The sequence below is a fragment of the Suncus etruscus genome, chromosome 3, assembly GCF_024139225.1.
Source record: "Suncus etruscus isolate mSunEtr1 chromosome 3, mSunEtr1.pri.cur, whole genome shotgun sequence".
Lineage (NCBI taxonomy): Eukaryota > Metazoa > Chordata > Mammalia > Eulipotyphla > Soricidae > Suncus > Suncus etruscus.
In genome coordinates this window covers 83,462,373-83,486,376 of record NC_064850.1, presented here as the reverse complement: position 1 = coordinate 83,486,376, position 24,004 = coordinate 83,462,373, and the positions used below count along the sequence as shown (strand labels likewise).

At 35.0% G+C, this 24,004-nt stretch overlaps 1 non-coding gene across 1 annotated transcript; it reads left to right on the top strand.

Annotated features, from left to right (window-relative positions):
• Positions 1–215: 215 nt before the first annotated feature.
• Positions 216–348, top strand: LOC126005147 (small nucleolar RNA SNORA51). Its single transcript, XR_007494321.1, has one exon. It is a non-coding gene; the product is annotated as a small nucleolar RNA SNORA51 (small nucleolar RNA).
• The last annotated feature ends 23,656 nt before the right edge of the window (positions 349–24,004 follow it).

Genomic DNA, 24,004 nt, shown 5'->3' with positions numbered 1-24,004 from the left:
CACAGGGATCATTTAGTGCAGTCACAGAAATAATTACACTGAGAACTATCATAACAAAATGTGACTGAATGAGGGAAGTAGAAAGCCTATATAGAGTACAGGCCGGTATGGGGTGGCAAGGAAGGATACTTGGGATATTGGTCATTGGAATGTTGCACTGGTGAAGGATTTTATATAATATTATTATATATATTAAAAAATAAAAAGAAAGATAAGGCCTCCCAATTCTTCCTACAGGCTGTGTTCTTTGCGCTGACTGTATAGAAAGAGGAGGTACAGTAAATGCACCCCATATACATCTCAACATAGGCCCTTTGCCTGGTCTGTATTGTGAATTGGGAGACAAAAAAAAAAAAAGTCTTGAACTCTTGGGTGTGATTCAAAATCAAGAAAAAACAAACTACAGTATTCTCAGTAATTTGAAATGAACTTGGAAATTTATAAATTATATGGTTAATCAAGAAAATGTAATTAAAATAACTTATTGAAGAAAGTATTAAACCTTGCAGAGCTCCATAAAATTTAAATAAGTCTAATACACAGAACATATATTAAATTTAATATATATTAGGTTTTTTTGTTTGTTTTTTGGGTCATGCCCGACAGCACTCAGGGGTTACTCCTGGCTCTACATTCAGAAATCGCTCCTGGTAGGCTCGGGGGACCATATGGAATACCGGGATTTGAATCACTGTCCTTCTGCATGCAAGGCAAACACCCTACCTCCATGCTATCTCTCCGGCCCCTATATATTAGTTTTAATCATTTAAATAGTTCTAATACACAGAAAATATATTAAAGAATGATTTATAAAGATAGTGCAATTCATGTAATTTGTAAAGATAGATCATAAGTTTGCAGTGCCTTCAGTGAAAGATCCTTCCACTAAAACCATGAATGAGTAGCACTTAAAATGGCACACAAACTGTAAATACAATTCCAGCATGTTTTTAAAACCTAAACTGTGCTACACGCTTGATTTTCATGGAAAAGTAAGTATGTACAAATAGAAAATTTGAGCAAATAATTCTCATGGAGGACAGGCAGGGTATAAATGAGTTTTATTGTAAGTCTACTAGTATTCAAACATTTTATTCTATTGAACACAAAGACAGATTAATCAGTGAAACAGAATAAAATTTAGACATAAATACAAATGCATATGGGACTTCAGTTTGCAAGTGGCATGTTTAATCAGTGGAAGAATTAGATTAAATTGTGTTGAGACAACTGTGAAGCCATCTGGGAGTTACTAAGGCTGAATATCTATCTCCTATCAAACTAATTCCAGGTAACATTACTAGAAACAGCTAGTTGTATGAGAGATTTTCAATAGGAAATTATAAAAAGTTCCTTCATAAAAATATGTCATTAAAATATCTCAGGATACATGACAGATAAGGAAAAAGATGTATACGAATCCATGAAGCCTTCTCACAATAACAATAGGTTTTCTATTTTGAAACAGTAAAAATGTTTCAAAAAAACAGAAAAAAATATTAACAATCCTGGTCTCAACAAAGGTGGGGACTGGAAAGGTGAGTGGGAATGAACCTCGAGAAAAAGATTCAAGTCTCTGTGTAGGGAAACTTTATACATAAAGCCCTATCATTGACAGTATTTTATATCACAGTGCTTCAAGAAAAATTAAAATAAACCAATATTAAAATAAAGTATACCAAAATACTCAAGTAATAAAAATAAAATATATATTTTTAATTGTTACAATAACTGTGTAAACAGAAAGTGTACTGATGTTATTTTTCTTTATTAGATTAGTAAATACCTAACAATTATATTACTAATAATTTATTTGCAAAGTTTTCACTTGTGAGATCAAAATTATATGAACACTATATTTTAGCATTATTTTTATAGCAGCAAAAGTTTGGTAAGGTTATACATTTTTATTAGTAGGAGATTAGTTAATAATATTTGTAATTATGAATAAAAAGCTATTTAGTTGCTATTAATAAAGTTGTATTTAGAAACCAAGAATGTTATTTTTTTGCACATTATACTTTTGCCAATAGGTTGAGATGTAGATTATATGAAAAAACTCACACAATTTCATGACAAAAGAAATTAAACTCATCAAAACATAGGCAAAAGATCTGAACCTCTGTTCAGATCAAATTCTGCCAAAGAAGTTATCAGAAATTTACAGATAGAAAAATAAAATATTCAACATAATTTTAATTAATATTGACCAGATTGGTAAATAGGTATATGTTAAAAAACGTTATAAATGAAAAAAATTGATGAGAAAATAGAGGGAAAAACCCCTAAAATGCTGTTGAAAAAATAAAAATTGGTATACCATCTTTAGAAAATGGCAAGATTACTTTAAAATTGGGTACTTTATTTGATTAGAAGATCTCTTTCCAAGCCAATTATCTGAAGGATGTGAAAATATTAACTCCAAAAAAAGTAACACCTCTATGGTCATAGCAGGAGTATTCACGGTAGTTAAGAAATGTAAAACAGGAGTATTCATGGTAGTTAAGAAATGTAAAACTACTAATATCCATTGTTTGATGACTAGATAAAGAAGCTTTTGTTTATTTCCTAAATGGAAAACTACTCTGCCATTAACAACAAACCAAAGTATATAATGTGGAACAAAATGTATGAAATTAGTCAATTAAGTATGTTAAATAAATAATAAAGTTAAAGAGAATTACCAGATGGTTTCATACATATGGAATATGAATAACTAAAACACAAAAAAACCCACAAAATGAACAAAATTTTATTCTTAGAGTGACCCCTATAATAATTCCTGGAGGGAATAGGAGATGTGTAAAGTGAAGAGAGTAAATTAAGTGGTGGATAGAGGAGGAAGTCAGGTAGTCAGTTTGGTCAATCCATGCATATATTGAAGTGATATGTGAGGCCCCCAAATTCTTTTTTTTTTTAAATTTTTTCCAAATTAGTAAGTATTAAAAATAAATGAAAAAAGTATATGAGGGTAATAAAATTAAGGTTAATTTTTAAAATAAGACAAGGCCAAAGAGAGCTCAATGGGAAGGAATTTATGCTTCACAACAGGATTCCATGGTTCATCACCAGAAATATATGATCTCTAAAGCATTGGTAACAGTGACTCCTGAATACCAAGCAATGTGTAGCCATTGAGCTTTGCTTGTGAGGCCCCAAAGCTATTTTTTAAATAATAGACAATTCTCTATAAGTAATATGGAATAAATTCATAGTGTAAAGAGTGATTAATAGTATTTCATGTTTCCATTACTGTAAAAACAATTCCCCAGCTCCCAGGTAAAAGTTCTGAGATTTTTACTTCACTATGTGTCATCAACCAGTGAAAAATGTATATTATAAAAGTCTCCCTATGATCTATCTGTCTTTTCTCCCAGAATAGGCATAAGAATGATGGCTTCATTTTCAATCACTTTATATGTCGTAGCTGATTTTATGATAATGGGGGTTCTTTAAATCGAGACACATGTTATAAATAACCAAAGTGCATGTCCTTAATCACATATACAACTGTGAACTCCTTGTTGATAAGAATTTTTATCACCTTCAACTTCCTCTGCTATAAACTGTAATGGAAATGATCCTGAGATTTACTGTATAGAAAGGTAGAGATTTATTTTTTCAAGCAAGGCCTCTACTAAAAAAAAAAAGTCATTCTGGAGGCCCTATGCTGTGTATTCTTTTTTTTTTGTGAGGGCACATCTGTTTGATGCTCAGGGGTTACTCCTGGCTAAGTGTTCAGAAATTGCCCCTGGCTTGGGGGGACCATATGGGACACTGGGGGATAGAACCATGGTCCTTCCTTGGCTAAGGCTTGCAAGGCAGACACCTTATCTCTAGCACCACCTCGCCGGCCCCATGCTGTGTATTCTTAAGAAAGGTGCTGAATGATGATGTGTTGTACATTGGTTCTAAGGACTTAATGACCTATTTATTTATAATTTTTAATAAATACTGACTATACTTGAGTAAGTATTCATTGTTAAAATAATTTAATCCCAAAGAAATCTTTAAATGAGAGAGAAAATGTAAGTTGAGTCTTCCCAGTACAAAAGTTCTGTTCCACTTAAACTTTTTTGTTTTGTTTTGTTTTTAGAACATACCCAGCGGTGTTCAGGGGTTACTCCTGGCTCTGTGCTCAGGCATCCATCGTTCCTGACAAGCACAGTGAACCATATGGAATGCCGGGAATTGAACCACCATCTGTCCTGAATCAGCTGCGTGCAAGGCAAAATTCCTACCACTATCCTATTTCTCTGGGCTGCACTTAAACTATTATTAAAATCTAGAACAACATAATTAATATATATTTAATTTATAAAGTTTGAGCTGTATCATTTAAAGTGAACTGAAATATGTATGGAAAGAGCAAGTGGGAGAGAATACATGGAGAGAATATATATTGTGTCCTCATATTGGAAATTGGAATGGTAACCACTTTTCCTAGCCTCTGGAAACCAAAGAAGACTTGAGGCTAGTACAGAAGTAAAACATTATCTTCAGGTAATTATTAATTCTTTTAGTCTAACAGAGCAGAAAGCCAAGCTTTCAAAAGAAGTAATGTTTTGGTGACTACCTACTTGGATTTTAACTCTTTCAGTAAGACCATTTCTATATCTGGCTCTGTGTTTGGTGGCCACTGAACAAAATAATAAAACAAAAAATAAATGCAATATAACCTTGTCCTGCAGAAAATCCATTAGGTGTGATAGTGGGTTAAGTAGTCAGCAGGATGGTGAACATAGAAAATTCCAATGCATCTAACTCTCAAGAGGTCAATTGCTACCATTTTATACTTACACTGAAAACAAGAGCAGTCTTTGTATGATCTCTCTGGCCAATATCATGTATAGCTCAGTAATGTTGGTATTGACAACATGGAACCCAGGTCAAACAGTTCAAAACCATCAGATCATCTCAACTGCCTTTAATTTAGTTGCTCATATAAATGCTTATAATATGATCGTATTTCATTTTAATTACTTTTTGTTAACTAGGGGCTAAATTCAATGCCTCTACTATAAATACATAAAAGTAACATTTTAAATGGAATCATTACATTCTTTTGAAGATTCATTTTCTTTTTTAATACTTTTGAATATATTCAAACTTTTAAGGTAAGCACCTTACCATTGAACTATATTCCTGGCCCTAAATTTTTTTCATGAGTGTACATCATCAACAAGTCTTTCTGGAGCCGGAGAGATAGCATGGAGGTAAGGCGTTTGCTTTTCATGCAGGAGGTCATCAGTTCGAATCTCGGCATCCCATATGGTCCCCCGTGCCTGCCAGGAGCAATTTCTGAGCCTGGAGCCAGGAATAACCCCTGAGCACTGCCGGGTGTGACCCAAAAACTATAAAAACAAACAAACAAAAAAAGTCTTTCTTGGGGAAAACATCAACTCACTCCAGTTGTTTTTTGGTTTTTTTTTGTTTGTTTGTTTTTAATATCAGGGCAATTTTTTTTATAGCTGAGCCAAAGGGTCAAGTCTATCCTGGAGCCTGATTAATAAGCAAGGAATTAAGACTTATTTCCTGGTTCACCTGACTCTGAAAGTCTACATTTGTTACCATACATCCTTAAAGGTTATGGAATTACAACTTTTCAAATGTCATTCAACTAATACAGTGAGCACCTTCATTATTCTTGTAGCACAACAACCTGATTTCCTTCTACATAGTCTAACTTAAGGCATTTCTTGTCAAACTTTTTAGCAGTTTGGGATTTACTAGCTGCCTTTCCCTAAAGTAAGTGGCAAACTTCAAGAGAAAATTAATTTTGGCACCTAGGAGAGTGAATCTTCAGGGAGCTGTATCAAATCTTAGACAGCAGAACCCTTTTGCTGCGCAATCTCGGAAGTTATTTAAACCACACACACACACACACACACATCAATTCCAAATTAACAGTACTCTTGGGGTCTAGAGAGATAGTACAGTGAGTAAGGCATTTTCCTTTCATACTACGCACCCAGGTTTGGTCCCTGACACCTCTTATGGTCTCCTGATCTCTTTGTGCACAGCCAGGAGTAAACTCTGAGCACAATGGGGTGTGGCACAAATCTCCCTTCATTCCCCTCCCAAAGCCTAAACTAAGAAATCAAATTTACTAAAAATAGCCTAGTCTCTCTTTTTGTAAATCTACATTTTTGCTTATTTGTTCATTTTGGGGTAAATAAGATAGTATTCAGGAGTATTCCTGGTTTAGAGCTTTGGTGTCACTTCCACTGGTGCTCAGGGATTCATGCAGTGCTGGAGTTCAAACCTGGGCCTCCTATATGAGAAGTACCGTATATGCTCCAAACCTCTGAGATATTTCCCAAGAACTCGGCACTTTTTGAAAATAACATAAAATATCTTGTTCTCATAATATACTTCTCATATCTCCAATGAGAAAAATGATTATGTTGGCACTCATGTAATCAATCTCATATAATTATCTTTAAATGTTTTTAAAATTTATAGCAATTGGTCAGAAGGAGAAAATCTGGAGTTACAAGTGGCACCTGAAGTTTGATAAGGGACCTTGTGGAAATATTTTTGAGGCTGATAGGAGATCAGCAGTCAAGTCATGAGTATTGTATTGAGTGTCTAAAGTTGCAAAGGATCTTGGGAGGCTGAACCCTTAACTTAGAGAATCTGATAGTATCTCCAGGTAGATGGTGTCAGAGAAGAGTTTAATTCCTGGATACCTGATCATGTCTGAAAATTCTTTTGCTGATAAATGGACAACTCCATACATCTTTATTGGAACTATGTCTAGGAGCCAAGAATATCATGAATGAACCTTTAATCTTGCATAAATATTTCAAAAAGTCTTTCAAAGTATTTTAAAGAATGTATCTATTAATTTAAAGATGTTAGTTTCTATTTTCTACCCCACAATAACAAGTAGTATGGATTAGGCAAATTTATGTTTTTTTCCAAATCAGAGAAAATTAAATCAAACCAATGACACTCTCCAAAGCAGGGGTCCTCAAACTTTTTAAACAGGGGGCCAGTTCACTGTCCCTCAGACCATTGGGAGGGTCTGACTATAGTAAAAACAAAACTTATGAACGAATTCTTATGCACACTGCATATATCTTATTTTGCAATGAAGAAACAAAACAGATACAAATACAATATGTGGCCCACGGGCCATAGTTTGAGGACCACTGCTCCAAAGAATATTATTACATTGCTTTGAAGCAAAACTTTTTTGATTTTGGGCCAGAGAGATAGCATGGAGGTAAGGCATTTGCCTTGCATGCTGAAGGATGGTGGTTCGAATCCCAGCATCCCATATGGTCCCCTGTGCCTGCCAAGGGCGATTTCTGAGCATCGAGTCAGGAGTAACCCCTGAACGCTGCCGGTGTGATCCAAAAACAAAACAAAACAAAAAAACCTTTTCTGATTTTATATTAATATATTTTTTAACAAACAAACTAAACAAACTAAAGTCAAAAGCTCAAATAGCAGACACTCTATTACCTTGTACATATTTTGTTGCAATATTATTGCCTTAAAGTATTATAATAAAACAAAAATAGGTTTCTGATGATCTATTATTTATTTGATATTTAGTAACTGAGTACAGATTTTTTAATAATAAGAAAGAAATTGAGTTAAAGAAAGGTTATTTTTTGTGAATAGGAAGTAACAAGTATTTAGCAGAGAATTTAAGTTGAAGAACACAATATTGTTGAACTGAAAATAATTAAATTATGTAGCAAAAACTATGAGGACAGATTGTCAAAGAATTCCTACATTTGGCACTCCAGAACATTTAACTAGGTTAAATGAGGTTAATAGAACTTGACATGTTACACTGGTAATAATCTTTTCATACTGAAACTTAATTATCATATTATCACATTGCTATATTACCAAGTTATCACATGTTTTTTCTTTTTTCTTTTGATTTTTGGGTCACACCTGGCAGTGCTCAGGGGTTACTCCCGGCTCTATGCTCCGAAATCGCTCCTGGCAGGCTTGGGGGACCATATGGGATGCCGGGATTCGAATCACCGTCCTTCTGCATGCAATGCAAACGCCTTATCTCCATGCTATCTCTTTGGTCCCATATCGAATTAACACATTTTTGAGGGAAGAAGGGTTTGAACCACTCCCTCCATGCTCAGGGCTTACTCCTGTCTCACTGCTTTACTCTCAGCATCACTCTTGGCAGTGGTTGACGGATCATATTTGGTGTCAAGATGAACTGTGGCCAACTGCATGTAAGGGCAACACACTTCCCACTGTGTTCTCTATTTGTCTCTTGCATCCATTCAAAAAAATGTAGCTATGTACCTAAAATACTACTGTGAAAGATATGTAAGCCAATATGATAAAAATAAAAATTAAAAACATACATATATATATATATATAAAAGAAAAGGTATGGAGAAACCTTATGTACAAATTATTAAAAAATAAAATTACTACACAGTCTCAAAAATGTAACATATTTTAGATTTAAACATTAATAAAGAAATATTCTTCTAAACCACATAAAAATATCCTACCATGTCAATTAATAGAAATTGAAGACTTTGTGTTTTTTTCTTTTTTTCTATTTTTGGGCCACAACCAACAGTTCTCTGGGATCACTCTTGGCTCTGTACTCAGGTATCACTTCTGGTGAGTTTTGAAGGACCATATGTGCTGAAGAGAATGATCCTGGGCCCCTTACGAAGCATATGTCCTGTCCATTATGCTATCATTCGGCCACTTACCAAAACATTGAAGCCTTATTTAGTTCAAAATCTTACTCAATTTTCTCAACAAGTCTACAACATATGGGGGTATCCTCATTTCTCAGGACAGAAGATAAAGTTCTAAACTCTAAAATAACATGGACAAAGACAGTCTATAATGAGGGCTGAAGTTGACATTTAAATCCAGGACTTCCATTTACTGATGTATTTATTTTTGTTGTTGTTTTTTCTATATCGAACTGTATTCAAAAGTTATTCATGACTCTGCATTCAGGGATCATTGCTGCTAGAATTTGGAGAGCCATATGTACTACAAGGTTGGCTTGATGCAAGGCAAGTGCCCTATTCACTGTACAAATTCTTCAGTCTAATGAATGAAGGGTTTTTAATTGTCTACTACCAAAATTAATATAGTATAGCATGTCAGTAAAGATAAGAACCATTAGCTGGCAACCTACTAAAATTTATTACTTACTAGACTTGTTACATGTAGTTCATTGAAAGTTAAAAAGAAATTACAATTGTAATAAAATGTTATGACACCATACCAAAAAAGTTATAGAATCTTGAAAAAGAAACCAATTTACCTCTATAATACTATAGGTTACTGTTTCTTAAAAATGGTAATAAAATCTTGCTCTGACAAAGCCATTAGAAAGACAAGAAATAAAAATCAGGGAAAGTGGTAGAGAATATAGCTGGCCATAGAAGACCAGGAGTATGATCAGGTACAGAAAAACATTTTGGATCTGACTTTGTTGCAGGATGAAATGGAAGTAAGGCTTTGCCACATCTTTTGTATTAGAAGGAGATGTCAAGACAAAGTATGTGAAGGACCCTAAAAGCTAGTACAATAGGTAAGGCACCTGTTTTGTAGGATGCTAACCTAATTTTGATTCTTGAAATAATATATGGTTTTAAAATCTTTCCAGGAGTGTTCCTTAAGCACAGAGTTAGCAATAAGCTCTGAGCACTGTTGAGTATATCCACCCCAAAATGAGAAATTATTTGGAATCAAAGGTGTCAACCATTAAGCATTCAATCTATTATTTTTAAATTGCATCTTCTTGGCCAAAGTAATTATACATATGTGCTTTAAAATCATAACAAACACAAACCTACAAACACCATGTTATTTTTCATTTTTGGTTTTTGGACCATACCCCACGATGCTCAGAGGTTACTCTTTGTTATGGCTCAGAAATCGCTCCTAGCTTGGGGTACCATATGGAACTCCAGGGATCAAACCAAGGCCCATCCTGGGTCAGTCACGTGCAAGGCAAATGCCCTACCCCAACCCGTTTTTCATTTTTTTAAATGAAGTTATTATATAACTATCTATTTCTCAATTAACATCTTTTGAAAACCTTTCAGTATAACTTTTCAGTAAAAATGAACTTATTTGTGTTTGACTCTATTTGTATTTAAACAGTGTGAAATGTTTTAGCAACAAGAATTTTGTAACAATTTAAAATTTGCTTCTTCAGTATCAATCTAATAAAATAATCTATATTCCATAGATGAATGAGTTTAAATTAAGAAACTAAAAGAATATAGAATCTTTGTTGATTTTTTTGTTGAAAACAAATATTTCTTTGTGCCCACTAAATACCACTTAATCTCTCCATCTAACTTTTATTTCTTATTTACTTTTAGTTGCTTCTCAGACACATAAGTAATAGTTTGAACTTATCCCACTATCTTTGGATCACTCTACCTTAACATACTTGAATAATTCTCATAGCTATCTTCAAGTTTTTGCTCAAATTTAACTTTTACAGTGGATTGTGCTTTAACTAAATAAAAAAGGACAACTTGTGCCCATAGGACAATGCAATCTCCATACCCTGCTTTAATTTTTTTTTATCTTTTTGGGACCACTCAGACTTTACTCTTTGTGGAAGCTGGGGTACTGGGGTCAAACCAGAGTCAATTGTATGTAAGACAAAAAATCCACCCTTTGCTTTAAAATTTTTTTGTCACATAACCTTCTAAAATTCTTTATAATTCCTTGTTTTATCATTTATTTGCTTTACTTCACTTGCACATAATAATTGCTAAATTATCTTGAATATAAATTGCAGTGCAAATTTAATTTAGCTTATTTCCCAATTCCACATAATGTCATCTCTGTCTCAACTCAAGACTATTACTAGCCATTCTCCTTTCTCTCTCTAGTCTGAATACTTTTCTCAGGACATATTATTTTTTATCTAAAATGTTGTAAACACCTCACTTAACCTTGTCTAAAATTCAACTATCCTTGAAGACTGCTCAAGTTCATCTTGCTTTATTTACAAGATGTCTTGTCTTCCTACATTCCACTACAAAAACCCCTAAGACTCCAAACAGAAGTAGCTAACATTTGTAACATTGGGCAAATGAAATAGTCATTTGAGATTCAATCACTGAAACCATCAACTTACCAGGAGTGTGGAAATGACTCAAAGTCCTAAAGTGCATGCTTTGCATATAAGTATACAGGGTCCTGATTTTGATAACACAAGGTTCTCCTATGCAATGCAATGAACACTGCCAGAACCCCAACTCATCCTCGTATACATCGCAATATGACATCCTTCACTCCATTAATTACTAAGTTGGATTTCCTAGCTAAACTAGATTCATTGGGTTAGCAACAATCTAATTTTTTCCCACATATGTCATTAATGTTTATGAGTTTCATATCAGATTCTCAAGGTGTTCACAAGTCCAATGAAATGAAAAAACACTATTCTACTTCCTATTCTCTGTTGTATTATAGCCTAAAATACAGAAACAAGAAAGCTTTGCTGAAAGCTTAATGAGAATATTTATGGCAGGGGTGTGTGCTCAGGGTTTACTCCTAGTTCTGGGGTCAGGGATCATTCTCTGTAGTCAAGACTCATTTCTAAGAGGTTTCTGAGACCATATGTGGTGCTAGAGATCATACCCAGGTCAATTGCATGCTATGTGATCATCTTAGCTACTGAACTATCTCTCTAGCCCTGAATGTAATAAAACTGAAAGAAAAGCAGTTAAGGATACAGACTTGAGATGTAGTTCCAGAAAGTACTCAACATCTGGAATCATGTTAAAGAAGAGGTAAATAAAGGAGCTCTGATTATTCTAGTTGTAGAGAACAATGTAGTTTCTTTTAGAAATAGTTTAAGTTTTAGGAGAGATTATAGCCCAGAAAATTTCAAAATGATTTTTTTTCACTTTTTTAAAATTAATCTTTTTATTTGAACACCTTGATTACAAACATGATTATGGTTGGATTTCAGTCATGTAAAGAACACCCCCTTCACCAGTGCAACATTCCCATCACCAATGTCCCAAATCTTTTGGTTTTTGAGCCACACCTGGTGATGCTAAAGGGTTTCTTCAGGCTATAAACTCAGAAATCGCTCCTGGCTTGGGGCACCATTTTGGATGCCAAGGATCAAACTGAGGTCCATCCTGGGTCAGCCTCATGCAAGTCCCTACCTCTGCGCTATAACTCTGGCCCTATCAAAATGAGTTACTTTTTTTTTTTATTAATCTAGAATGCTACACAGCTTCTGAAGATGCTAGGATAGTTTTGAAAGCCATATTATTAGAAGAAAATCATGGGGCCTGAGGCTGATAGTACAGTGGGTAGGGTGCTTGCCTTGGAGGCAACTGACCAGTGGTTCCATCTCTTGCATCCCATCTGGTCTCCTGAATGCTCCGGGAATGATTCCTGAGCTCAGAACCGGGAAGTAAATAAACCCTGAGCACCACCAGGTGTGGCTCAAAAGACTAAATAAATAAATAAATAAATAAATAAATAAATAAATGACTGCACTGAAGAATATAGAAAGATGAGTTGATAAATACCTTTCTGATTTTCTGACAATCCACATGCTCCTTATCTATAATAAAATAATAGTTTAAAATTCTATAGGTTTTATAGGGATCAGAAAACCACCATAGATGAAGCCATTAAAGTCTCTTTTAGCAGGTATTTTGTATTTTTATTCAATAAAATAATGGGGGACCAGAGAAATGGCATGGAGGTAAGGCGTTTGCCTTTCATGCAGAAGGATGGTGGTTCGATTCCCGTATCCCATATGGTCCCCCGTGCCTGCCAGGGGAGATTTCTGAGCATAGAGCCAGGAGTAACCCCTGAGCGCTGCTGGATGTGACCCAAAAACCAAAAAATAAAGAAAAAAAGTAAAAAATGGCACACTTTATAGGGCATACAATTTTATAAAACATTAAATGTCGTTTGCAGGAGTGCAAATCCCTTAAATGCCAAGGAAGATTTAAAAATATAAATAAAATGATATAAATGGAATTGTTCAGATGAATCATTTGAAATTTTTAACTGATAAAAAGTATGGAGCTTTAATTTTCTCATTATCATGATAATAAATTCATTCATTTATATGCTAATAATCTATTTAATACTGATTAGCTACTATTTACTGGAATAGATTTTGGTGAGATAAAGTAAATAAGATTTACATTTCAGGGCAAGATACAGAAAAGATATTCTATAAGTGCTTGATAAGCATTAAGGTAGATAAGTATATAAAGAGCTGTTGGAATACAGAAGAGGAATATCAGTATTGGAATGATGCTTCATCTGGGTCTTGCAGAACAAATGCAGAGGCCTGAAACCATAAATCCACATAGTACATTTTGGAAATGTGACATTGTTACCTTATGAGTGATGGATACATGTCAAAAAGCAAATGTTAAAGAGCTAAGGAGAGGTCAAGTTTTGAAGGCATTTTGTATACATATGACTCTGTTCTTAAGAGAATAAAGACCTTCTAACAACTTTTACCTTAGAACAGAATGCTAGAATTTCCTTCTAAGGCCAAAGTATAAAAACAGTACAGAGGGCGATGAGCCTGGAAAGAAAATAGTGATTTAAGAATAAATGCTATGATCTGGGAGGTAACTGATGCAGATTATTTCCAAGAGTAAGGTGATAAGGGGAGATTTAGGAGAAAGAGACCAGCTGGTATGAAAATTAGAGATGGAAATGCAGATTTTAATTACTAACATGATGCTACAGAGTGACCAAGGCTGCTAGAGGAATAAAAACTTGAAGAGAGAGATGACAAAAAGTTTGCATTTAAAACACTTAAATAATTGTAGGTGCTTAGACTAGGGAGAGATCAAAACTAAATATACAAATATAAAAATTATTAATATAATTAAAATTAGTTTGTTAAAGTTTAATTCTCCAGTCATTCATTGAAGACTTGAGCATAACTGTATATTAAACAATATAAGGGATTGAGGAACAGTATGGGTGGCAGAGATATTGCCTGTGCCATCCATATTCCCTAGCACCCTATATGGTCTTCTAACCCTTTCTGAAGTGAATGTAGAGCTAAGAGTAAATTCTGAGCATAGATGGGTGTGACTCAAAAGATAAAACAATAAATAAATGAACAAAGAATGCAATGATTGTCAGAAGACCAAAGTCTAGTTGTGGAGTAGATGATTAAAAAGAGAGTAGTAAAGTGAAAACAAACAGCCAGAGGGTTAAAGGAATAGTATAGTGGATAGGGTATTTGCCCTGCACATAAACAATCCAGGTTTGATCCTGGGCACACCATGTGGTCTCTGAAGTCCCAAAAGGACTGATTCCTGAGCACAGAGCCAGGAGCAATTCCTGAGTACTGCTTGGTACATCCCCGAATCAAAACAAAACAGAAAAAAAAAAAACTAAAACAAAAACAAAAACAGAAAAAAAAAGGCAGAGAAGGTTATATTTGGGAATGTAAGGAAATAACAAGAAATGGTGAGTATATCCTTTTTTTTTTTCAAAAGTATTTTTTTTCTTTTTTAGTTTTTGGGTTACCCCGGCAATGCGCAGGGTTTACTCCTGGCTTTACATTCAGAAGTCACTCCTGGCCGGGATTCAAACCACCGACCTTCTGCATGCAAGGCAAATGCCTTACCTCCATGCTATCTTTCCGCCCCCCCCCAAAGTATTTTCAAGAAATATGTTGAAAATTATATATCTCCTGAATATGGCTATATGGAAGTTGGTAATGGTCACTGTAAGTTTAATTTGGTTAAGGCTCTAAAAACTCGGTTCTAATTTAACTAATTTAACTCTAATCCTGATGCCCTAATTTTAATTCTCTCTTATCTAGTAGTGTGTATCTAACAGGCAGATCTCATATATATGTCATCTTAATATAACACAAATAACTACACAGACACATACAATACTTACATCTAGAGCTAAATTGTGAGCAAGTAGCTACAGAGAACACACATGATCATAAGAGTGCAGGATGTCCCCAGAGTTTTTCCAACAGAAGCCCATATTGTGTCTATCAAGTAACAGATGCCACCCAGAATGAGCTTAGGCACAAAGCATGCTGTTATTACTCATAACATCGCAGCAGAACAATCAGGAAGGAAGGAACCAGCACAGTCTAGAACCAGCTCCTCAAAGATAATTTTCCATTTCATCAGCTCCTTCAATGGTCACTTTATTTAAAGTAAGTTTGCTAGAAGCCGATTCACCAAACCACCATTCTGCTGAATTTGTTTCATAGCAATTAAAAATGGTTGACAGAAATTTGTGTTGAATGGGTTAGAGATAAGAGTTCATGAAAAATTTTTCCTCATGACCCCCAAGAAACGGTACAAAGGGTAAGGTGAAAGCTTTACAAGTGGTCACTCCTGATTTTATCCCAGAACTGTCAAGAATGACCTCTAAGCATAGCGCCAGGCATGAACTCTAAGTAAAGCTGAGAATGATCCCCAAAACCAAGAACAGTTTTTTCAGATTTTGAGTTTTAGTTGACTGTGAGGGGAGGTCAAACCCTTTGCTGATGGTCTGCGAGTCCAAAAATAACTCTCAGAAAGATAAGTTAAATCCCATTCTTCTGTCCCCCCCTTTTGGGGGAGACCTTGGTAATAATATCCAGAGTAAATAATCAACAAATGCAAAAGATTAGGGGACCAAAGGTTCAGCAAAGAGAGTCTTTTGTCAGTTGCAGCCAGCTCCAAAAAGCAAACTGAACTAGCCGTCAGTTCTGGCAAAAGAGCCCCTTATGCCTCCCCCAACAAGCTATTTATTTCTTTCCTTAATCACCCCCACCTGGAAGATTCAGGTGGGACAACAGGCATAAACAATATTACAAAAAATACACAACAGTTAACTAATTGTTTTGTTTTAGGGCCATGCATGGCAGTGCTAAGGGACCACTCTCAGCTCAGCTGAGAAATCACTACTGCAGGTTTGGGAAACCATATAGGATGCTGGGAATCAAACCTGGGTCAGCTGCATGCAAGGCAAATGCCCTGCTAGCTATGATATGTTCCAGACCCAAACCAATTTTATTTTTGTGAAGAGAAGAAAACTTTTGGCTGCTTAAAGAGCTCCATTTACCACAGTTACCTGCTATGAGAGGAGAAGGAGATGGTTGGAGAAAGGGCAGAGGTTGGGAATCCCACAGCTGGCATGAGAAGCTAATGCTGTAGGGAGATTGAAGCAGAAACAGTGGGTAAAGAATGAAGAGCACAGCAGAGGGGAAGAGGGTAGAGAAAGTGAATGCAAGAAGGAAGAAATTTGCTTTAAAGCTATTTGTTTAAAACTAAGAAGGAATCATCAATGATATTGTTTGGTTTTGGATCATTATAAGAAGTAATCAGGAGCAATTTCTGGCTTTCTGCTCAGAAGTGACTCCTAGAAGTGCACAGGAGGACCATATAAATTGTGGGGATCAGAATAGTGACTGACAGTATGCAAAGGAAGCACCTTAACCCTGTACAATTTCTCTGGTGAGAAATTATTAGATATTTTAAGAAAACACAAAATGACACTAATACAATGACAGACTAACAATGTCTGCTTGAAAGTTAATTTGATCAATTTTTATTTTCCAATTAAGAAATGCTGAGACACAAGTTTGAAATGAGATAACCATTGTGTTTAGAAATTTTGAAAAAGTTACCTTTATAGTTACACCTAATATATCTACAGACATAATTACTCACTACATCACAGTCTTGACACTTTTCTGATGAAGGAATTTTTTTTTAATGTTCTCAATACATGAATAGCTAATCTTTTTGCTTTATTTAATCCATAAAGAACTGCACTCGTTGAGTTGGACACAATTTCATGAAGTTGCATCTGTAATCTGACATTTTCTCTTAAATAAAATATTTAATTAAGACTAAATTTGATATGCTCTTTCACATATCAATTCTGACTTAACAAATTATCCCTGTAGGTATTGGCTTTACTACCAACACCTGTTCACGGTGATGCCATATGGTTGACAAGGACAATCAGGTTAGATGAGCCTCTGAGCCAGGCTGCCTGGGCTCTAATCAGGGTCACCCATTGTCAGCAGTGTGATCAAGGGAAAATTCTTTAACAACTCTATATAAGTTTTCAAAAAAAAAAACAGCATTACAACAAGAATACTGTCCTTATAGGGTGAGTGAGCATTAAATGCATTCGTGGGTTTAGAATAGTGCCTTGACTTACAGAAAATACCAGGTTTATTTTGTTTTGTTTTGTTTTGTTTTGGTGCTTACTGTTATTTGTGTTTGCTAGAATTGTTATTTTCTTTTTGGTATTCTTGTTTTGTTTGCTATTATTCCTTTCACTATATATTTTTTGCTATGCTGATTGTTATTAAAGGTAGAGCAAGCTGCAAATCATGATGAACTTTGTGTCAAAGTAGAATAAAAATTCAGGTAAAAATAATGCCACATGAGTAGTGTCCCTCCCTTCCTGTCCTCTTTGCCTTCCACTCTTTCACACACATTCTAACTTCATGCCCATTGGACTCTTTTATATTATAGAAGGTACAAACAAAAATGGTACTAACAATCCAGCCAAGGTATTCCTCCACATAGGGATTTACTAAGAAATGGCAGACAAGTTCCTTCGATCATTAATGTTTCTCTCTACTGCAATTCCCCAGGTCCATGAAAAAATGTACCTGAAGTCTTGATTCCACAGGCATACCACAAGAGAAAAATAGGAACACTTTGTTTTGAAAATGAAGCATTTCAGGAGAGGTAGAGACTCATAGTAGTTGGTGAGAAAATTTGACTCATTGATTCCTGCACTTCAGTGGAACATAGAAAATTCTTTGGTGAGGTAAATACTTATTGTCTGAAAAGTGGGATAAACATATGGAAACTGGTATGTTTTTTCTAGACTAGAGTTGTCTGAATATAAGAAGAATGTCAACTCAGTCTCTTATCAGCAGATTATTAAGTAGGCACGTTATATTCCGAAGGAAAATTGTGACATAGCCCCTACTAACTTTTCAGTAGGAAGGCCAGGAAAAGACTCCTAGAATCACCATTGCCCTCCACGAAGGAGAAAAGGAGAAAAGATGGCAGACAAATGAGAAAAATACTCACCAGGAGAAGAAATTCTCAGCAAGAGTTTTTAATAACAGGAATCACTTCACTGAAAGAAATTTGAGTAAAGCCTCCACTCTACCCCTAAGCCTTCCACTACCCTCCCCGCCAAGCCTCTTATTCTTCCCTGATCTTCTCACTTCTTGTCCAACCCACTCCACAGCAACATGTAAAACATCTATTAGTTATTATCCCTCATGGGGATCAATGGAACAGGAAAGAAACTAAGCAGCCCAATTATGAAACAATCTCCCAACATTTCTCTGGTCTGATTTTAAAGGACTAGGCCTTGAAAAGAAAAAGAAAAGATAATTTATAATTTAGAATCTAGATCTTTTTCTTATTAAAGTTCAAGTAACCATGGTAAGAGTCTACTCCTGGGAAAAGTCAAGATAACTTGCACTTGAGTTTAACTATGATGAAACTTTAAATAGGATAATCCAAGTCCAGAAAGTTAAACAATGTTAAACTACCAGTTTAAAAGGAAATGGAACAAAATTCAACATGGTAGATTGAAAACTGCTATAAAATAAATAAAATATGTTTTTATTTTGTATATTAATCAAAACAAGTGTTTTGAAGAGGATTCAATGTAGAAACTTAAAATTAATAGGACTACATTCTATCTTCACAGATAAAATTAAATCTAGTCATAAGTAATATATTTGGAAACTAAGAAAGATAAAGACTGACAGATTAAATTAAAGACAATGTAGCAAATAATATGAAAATATCTTAGGTGCCACCAATATTACTTCAATTTTATTATTTTGAGGAAAATATTGAGATGAATGATAAAAATATTTCAAGAATTCTATTTTATTGTCATGATTAATAATTATCAGTAGAGTTAGTCTCTAAAATAAAATAATTCACAGAGTTGTTTAAAAAAATAAAATCTTATATGGAGAGGTAGAAACGATGTTACTTGCCTTGCCCACAGTTGATTTGTGTTCAATGCTAGAAGTGGTTCCTGAGAACAGAGCCAGTATTAAGCCCTGAGTACATTTTGGAAGAAAGAGAAAGAGAGAGAGAAAGAGAGAGAAGAAAAGAAAGGAAAAGGAAGGAAGGGAGGAAGATAAAAAAAGAAAATTAAAGAAAAAAAAAAGTGCCCAGGCAATTTTGGCTAAATTTTTGACTCAAATGAAATCTGAGATATATGAAAGATATTCTGGTTGGTTTAAAGCCAACAGAATGATACCTTAATGAAAAAAAAATTTTTTTTTTTTTTTTGGTTTTTGGGCCACACCCGGTAACGCTCAGGGGTTACTCCTGGCTATGCGCTCAGAAGTTGCTCCTGGCTTGGGGGACCATATGGGACGCCGGGGGATCGAACCGCGGTCCGTCCAAGGCCAGCGCAGGCAAGGCAGGCACCTTACCTCTTGCGCCACCGCCCGGCCCCGAAAAAAATTTTTAAGGAAAAGAAATATTCATTTTAGTCTGAACTAATTAACTAGATGCTTCCCTTATTTAGCTTATTTTTCTCATGTGATTTTCTTCAGAATGACTGGGTAGGTATAAAATATCACTTTTTACTTAAAATTCACCATTATCTCCCTCTGGTATCTTTCATTTCCTTTTTTGAGTTTCCCAAGCAATTTTCAATGGACTTGGATGCTTCTCCAGATGATACTTGGCCAACTGACTCAGGTTCAGTGCTAGGGTTGGAACATGCATATGCTCAGATTATCCAGCACTTCTTTCAATAATGCTCTGGAGGTCACTTGATAAACTCAAGGTCAGACAAGACAAGTCATGCTTTCTAACCCCTGAACTATATCTCTACGACTATTATTGTTGTTGTTGTTGTTAGTTCCTAAACTCATTCATAATAAAAGCATTACTTTACAGAATACCTGCCTTGTTCATAAAATAATTCAAAACAAATATTTCCAACTTCATCCTTCACCAAAAGAAATAAAAAGCAATCCTCCCCATAATGTATTTTATATTTTATTATTTGTAACGTAATTTTTTATTTCCTGATAATATTTTTACATTCAAAATTATTTCACTCCATATAGAAGTTCATGTAGAATCTAATGAGTAACTTTTCTACTTCTAAAAATCACAGGTTCATGACTGAGACTCCAATTAAAACTCCCAAGTGATTTCACAAGTTCAATTAAGTTAGTTTTCTTCTTTTTTTTCCCCCATGTTGAGCTGTGAGAGGCTTACCCAGACTTTCCCAATAAGCCAATTAAGGAGGGAATCCTGACAACATTTAAAAAAATAACAGTATCCAACATTAAAAAAATATTAACAGTATTCTATTTGTAGTATGTAGAAGAAAAGTCAAGAAGTTAAAAGGGGTAAGTGATAGGTAAGCAAGTCTGATAATGGAGATAATGGAGTGATAATGGAGAATATAAAACAATAGTTTGGGTCAAAGAATTATCTTACTATCAGTGGTACGTAATGACAAGTAGACTGTTAAGAAAAACTTTTTACTACAACTGTAAATATTCTATGACATATTTCTAGGAAGAATTTCTTTATCTTACACAGAACATAAAAATTGGATTGTCAAAAATGTTATTTTCCTGGGCAAAACAAACAAAATAAAAACTCTCCATCACTGTACCCTGGTTTGTGTTTATATATTTAAAGCCAAAAGATCCTTCTGTTTATAAGTGGAATACAGACTTGGATGACTAAATATACACTCTATTACACTTAATATCATTAGAAAGTAAATTAGGACAGATTTCTTCAGTGCCCACAATTACTTGGTGAAAAAGATAATATAGCACTAGGTATTGCAAGGTGATCTAAAATTGCAAGGATTTATGGCAGTCTCTCTCCCTCTGTCTCTGTCCCTCACATATGTTATTTTATTTATATTTTTATTTTTGTGGCATTTTTGGTGGGGATACACTCAGCAATACTAAGGGCTTACTCCTAGTTCTGTGCTCAGGGATCACTCCTGGTGGTTCCTGGGTAGATAATATGTGATGCCAGAATTTGAACCAGAGTTGATCACATGAAAGTAATACACCATAACCCCTGTACTATCTCTCCAGCTTCTTTATATCGCTATATTCAAGTTAAATGTGGTTAAAATAATGGTAATTATAATATTAATGTTTTTTGGCCACACCCATTTGATGCTCAGGGGTTATTCCTGGCTAAGCACTCAGAAATTGCCCCTGGCTTGGGGGAACCATATGGGATGCCAGGGGATCGAACCATGGTCCTTCCTTGGCTAGCGCTTGCAAGGCAGACACCTTATCTCTAGCGCCACTTTACCGGCCCCTATTAATGTTTATTATATACCTCTACCTCTATGAAAGTGCCAAGATTATTCACTACTGTACTTAGACCACTTTATTTCACTTCTTACTTTTCTCTCCCATACACAGGTAAATCAAAGTTCAAAGTTTTATTATCAATTTTCTATTCTCTGAATTTGTTTATATACTATAACAATTCTATTCACAATTACATGAAATCTAGAGGTCTAGTATCTGCAATTCCTTTTATCTTAATATTTTTTATTTTTGGGTCAGATCCAGCAGTGCTCTGCACTCAGAAATGACTCTTGGCAGGCTCAGGTGATCATATGGGATGTCAGGGATTGGACCTGGGTTGGTCACGTAGAAGGCAAACACCCTATCCACTGTGCTATCATTCTGGTCCTCATTTTGATCTTTTTCTATATAGATTACTCTTTACTACTGATAGAAGTCAATTTTGGAATTAGTTTAATAATATTGATCTTTATTGTTCTTTTATTGTTTTGGGCCTCACTCAGAAGTGCTCAATGATTTTGCAAGATCTTGGCTGTGCTTGGACACATGGCTTGGACACATGGCTCTGGCATGCAGAAAATACACTGCAGATTTTTGAGCTCTCTCCCCAGTCATCTATAGATTTTTCAGAATCACAAACTTAAATCTGACAAGAACCAAAAGTTAACTCAAAAACAGGGAAGATACCTGGTAAATTTTCTAGACATACCCTTTTTAATTTTGTTCATATGTAGAATATGAATCAATGATATAAACAAAAGTTACTTTCCAGTAATTTTTTAAATATTTTATTAAAACCATTGTGATTTACAAAGTTCTTAATAATTGGGTTTCAGACATACATACAATATATCAGGGCTAATTCCACCACTAGTATTAACCTCCCTCAACCAATGTTCCCAGGGTGCATTCATGCCTTTACCCCTTGATTCCCAGCCAGCCAGCATAACAGGCCTATTTTTAATTTTTGTTTTGTCAATTTGAGTCTCCTTATTTCATTGTTGTTGACTTTGGCTTGGATATTTAGTTCTGTCTCTTTTGAACTTCATCAATGCACCTAAGACCACTTGACCCTGTCCCTATTCTTTCATATTTGTGTTTCTCCTCCTCTACTCAGTTTCTTTCCTTCTCCTAGCTATACTCTGGGGCCAAGTGTGTTCTCAACAACTCCTATTTAAACCATTGCATTGCATTTCTTCATTCAATTATTCTAAATACCACATGTGATATCATTCTGTATTTATCCTCTTCTTCTGGATTACTTCATTTAACATAATATCTTCCAGTTTCATCCATATTGAAGCAAACTGCATCATTCCTTACAGCTGTGTAATATTTATTGTATATATATATATATGTGTGTGTCACATTTTTATGATCCACTTGTCTGTTGTACATTTAGGTTGATTACAACTCTTAGCTATTGTACAAAGTGCTGCATCTGCCACCTCCAGCTACCTGAATTTCCCAGTAACTGACAAAACTTTGGATATAATGAAGTAGGACATCCACAATAAGAGAATACAGTGAAAGAAACAGAGTTATTAGTAGCATACACTAAGCCAACATATCAGGGTGACAGTAGGGGGTGGCGAGGACTATGGTCTAAGGGAAGGATCCTTATACAAATGAAGTCATGCTGCTAAGACGTTCAATCTAATTTGTGCCATACATAAAGTAAATTATCTTAGAACTTTTTAAAGGGACAGCTGGAACACTGATTTGTACATAAAGTTGCAAATTCTGATTAAAAAATATTTTCCAAATGCTGTGCAGACCCCTTAAAAGGATGTCTGACAAAAGTGACTCTCAAATATTTATTTTATAAATTTATGTCTATTGATAAATCTATTGATACAAATAGTACCTTCACTAATTATTCTTCAAGGAAACCAGGAAATGTATTTTGAAAGTCTTTAGTAACTACTATTGTATATATATATCTGAAACTTATGTATAGACTAAGTCTATGCATAGAATCAAAGGCATATCAAGAAATTCAACTGAAAATTATATGTAAATAAGCAAGATATAACAAGAACAAATTCTTAAGGGCTGTAGCGATAGCAGATAAGGTGTTTGCCTTGCATACTGCTGACTCAGGACAGATTTGATCCCTGATGTCTCATATGGTCCTTCAAGCCAGAAGCAATTTCTGAGTGCACAGTCAAGAGAATCCCCACTGAGTGTGGCCCAAAAGCCAAAAAAAATAAAAAAAGGCAAATTCTCTAATCAACTATCTTGCTTCCAGTGGTCCTCAAATTGTGGCCCGTGGGCCACATATTGTATTTGTATCTGTTTGGCTTCTTCATTGCTAAATAAGATATATGCAGTGTGCATAAGAGTTCATTCATAAGTTTTGTTTTTATTATAGTAAGACCCTGCAATGGTCTGAGGGACAGTGAACTGGCCCTCTGTTTAAAAAGTTTGAGGACCTCTGAATTAGACAAACATTTATTTATCTATGGATTTTTTTGGATCATACCCAGCAGTGCTCAGGAGTTACTCCTGGATCTATGCTCAGAAATCACTCCCAGCAGGCTTGGAAGACCATATGGGATGCCGGGATTCAAACCACTGTCCTGCATGCAAGGCAAACTCCCTATCTCTATGCTATCTCTCCGGTCCTCTATGGATATTAAATCTATAATTTCCCCCTACACTGTGAAGGAAGACAGAAGAGAA